This window comes from Bubalus kerabau, chromosome 9, assembly GCF_029407905.1.
Source record: "Bubalus kerabau isolate K-KA32 ecotype Philippines breed swamp buffalo chromosome 9, PCC_UOA_SB_1v2, whole genome shotgun sequence".
In the NCBI taxonomy this organism is placed as follows: domain Eukaryota; kingdom Metazoa; phylum Chordata; class Mammalia; order Artiodactyla; family Bovidae; genus Bubalus; species Bubalus kerabau.
Genome location: NC_073632.1, coordinates 45912686 through 45915988, shown reverse-complemented (window position 1 = coordinate 45915988; position 3303 = coordinate 45912686). Strand labels below are relative to the sequence as shown.

Sequence of the window (3303 nt, the reverse complement as noted above, 5' to 3'; positions counted from 1 at the left end):
AGCGAAATCTTATTTTTATTTCTATGTTATAGAAATCTCTATACAAGATATAATATATCTTGTATAGTGAAATATTTAAAATAGTGAATGTAGTCCTGCTCTTTATGACAGGCTTGATGTTTCTGATTATTTTTCTAGATGTCAATCATGAGAGAGTTCTTTTTGTAATTTATCTGTGAAAGTATCATCCCATATTCTTCTAGATAGAGATGAGATGGTAATGTGTTTTTTCTAATCTCACTAAGAAAAACCTTTAGGGGACCATAAAATAATTAGATGGTTTAATTTGATTTTCTGCCACAGATGCTTTTCCCAGCATCAAATTGCACACTGTTCTCTCTGTTTGTTTAACATACTAAGAAAGTTCAGCAGTAGGATAGGGGCCAGGACAACTGCTCCAGTCTATAGGACATGTATGCCTTCCTTTCCCACACCTCCAACAATTTTCATGGTCCATGAATCATAATCCCTATAAAAAAGTGTGAATCATATAACATGGCATGACCCCTGCTTCCCTAGGGGTATGTGTGTGTGTATGAAAGTGTTTATAATGGATGAGTATGTATATCTAAACCAGTGCACAAGAACTCAGAAGAATTTCTCTTGCAACTTAAGTTTGTGTAGCATTTTGTTATTTGCCAAGTACATTAACATCAACCATCTTGTTTTACATTTTCCTACTTGAAGTGTATTTTGAGGAAGTAATTGCCTCACACTTTGGATAAATGACTGTGAATGGGACAGGCTTAAGTGACATATCCACGGTTACAGGGACACTTGAATCTCTTTACCCAATGGAGTGCTGGCCCAGAGACATAAAATTGTTTCATGATACCCAATGGGTGAAAGTGAAGAATGATACTCCTCTCTTTGCTACTTTTTCTTGGAAGTACATTTCTTTGAAACACATGTCCAGTGTAACCTGGGTAGCATTATATAAGGATTAAATTTACTACTATATAGCATATATTTTATTATTATTTATTTTTAATGAGTACTAATACCCATTAAAAATAAGGTTCTTAAATGTCATTGTCTTAGGCAATTTTGAGAGAGTTCCAGTATAGTACACTGCACTCTTTCCTACTAAACACATACACATACTATACTCACACACACAACATATATACACTATATAGTGTATCAGAAGTTAATAAATATTAATCAATCAGTAATTAAGCTGTTTCAGCTTAACTATTCAAAGAAATACCTAATTTAGTCTAAAATAAAAATATCAGAATTAGTGTTGCCCCCTACCCATCACACACCTTTTTTTTTTCTTTCAGGAAAAGCATTTGGATTTTGATACTCTAAATGTTTTTTGAAAATGTTGATAAACACAAGCTGTACTTGGATCTGGGTGACAGACATGCTTTCAACAAATGGAGTTTTTATTCGAGAATGGACTTTTTCCAAAAACCATTCAATCTCAGGCCTTTTGCTACAGGTAGGGTTCAAGGGAATGCACAAAAAAGAAGAAGGGCCCCAGTACCCAAGGGATATTGTAGTTTCTTTAAAATCAGGCTGCTCTTACTTCCTGTGAAGTTCATAAAGTCCTGCTCCCTTTGCTTAATCATCCAGAATGAAACCTGCTGAACAGATTCTCTTCTGCTTCCTTCCTGCTCCGACACTGCCTCCGGCCAGGCTTGTCAGGAATATTAAGGATGGCTTTGCTGGCCACAACTCTCTTCCAAACTACAGAGGAAAATTCCTTTTAATTCTGTGGAAAGGCTTCTCTCCTGCTTCAAATTCAACAGGAAAATATGTTTCTGCTCCTGGCAGCGCCATCTGCTTGGTGGCAGAGGGCTCTGGGATACCCACGAGCACTATCTGTTGTTCCCGTGCCCTGGGAAATGAAGGCATTTCTAATGTCAGCAGTGGTGCCCTGGCTGGGTGGCACAAGAATGACCCATTGCTGGGAGTGATGTCTCTTACTCTCTTGTTACCAAATTAAGTCATATGGACCCTGCTTGGGCTCTAGCCCAATGGGCAAGATGAGGACATAGTAATTAGATAAGCCTCCTTTGGCCAGGGCAAGGTAATAATGTGTGCCAATCTTGAACACCAGATGTTTTTCTACTTCAGGGCTTGCAGGGCAAAATCAACAAGACCTAGGAGTCCAGGGAGGTCTGAAAGGCTGCTTTGGGTGAGGAGAAGACTTGCTATCACTGCCACTAGACGGATGTCTCCTTCCTGCCTCAGTGCACCTGTCCCCTTTGCCATCTTATAGACGAACAGTCACAGGTGATGAAAGAGATGATAGAAAAATGTACATACAACTTTTAGACAAATCATTGGTCACGTAAGTAGGAATGATTTCATCTTCTGTGTGGGTTGGATGTAAAACACCTTTTTAATTTTAACCATTATTGTGAGCCAGCCTTGTGGAAGTGGGAGAGAGCCATCTGCTCCAGAAAGGTGATTATGAATAACACATAATGAAGCTCCCTTTGGCCAACACTGATTAGGGCAGAATTGCATGGTGATCATGACAGCTTGGAGATCAGGAAAGCTGAGTCTGCATAGAAAGTCTCCCCCTTACTACCACTGTAACCTCAGGTAATTATTTAATCTCTTTTATATCTTTGTCCCTTTATCTGCAAAATGAAGATACTCATATCTGCTTCACAGAGTTCTTTTGAGGATTAGATAAGAAAATGTATGTATAGCACTGTGCCTTGCACATAATACATGTTCAGTAGATGCTTGCTATCACAAGAACTTGGGCATAAGCAAGATTTATTACTGATTTAAGAGCTCATTTTTAAAAACATTCTTGAAACCTTTGTTATTTGCTATAAAACTTAATATAGACACTAATAATGTGAATATTTCTGTCTTATAATGTTACTCTGAGTTACTATGGGACTCTCCAACCCTACATTTCTTTCTTCTTTCCTAGTTCCAAGCTTCTGCATGTTTTACTAAATCCCACCAAACCATGACTACTTCACTTTGAGAAAGGGTCCATTTGCAATCCTACTCAGTGTCTCAAGGTTCTGATCTCTGAAAACTTGATTTTATACATCCCCTTTGCCAATTGTTTTCTTTTTTTAATTAATTGAATGGTTGACTGTGCTGGGTTTTCCTTGCTGCACATAGGCTTTCTCCAGTTGCAGTGAGCAGGGGCTATGCTTTATTTTCAGTGCACAGGCTTCTCATTGTGATGGCTTCTCTTGTGGAGTACAGGCTCTAGAGTTCTTGGGCTTCAGTCATTGTGGCCTGTGGGGCCAGATGCAGCTCGTGGACTCTAGAGCAATGGCTCAGTAGTTGTGGTGGATGGGCTTAGTTGCCCCACAGTCT

At 38.9% G+C, this 3303-nt stretch overlaps 1 pseudogene; it reads right to left on the bottom strand.

The window, feature by feature from the left end:
* Positions 1 to 1573: 1573 nt before the first annotated feature.
* LOC129619565 (CWF19-like protein 1) lies at positions 1574 to 2918 on the bottom strand (annotated as a pseudogene).
* Between the last annotated feature and the right edge of the window lie 385 nt (positions 2919 to 3303).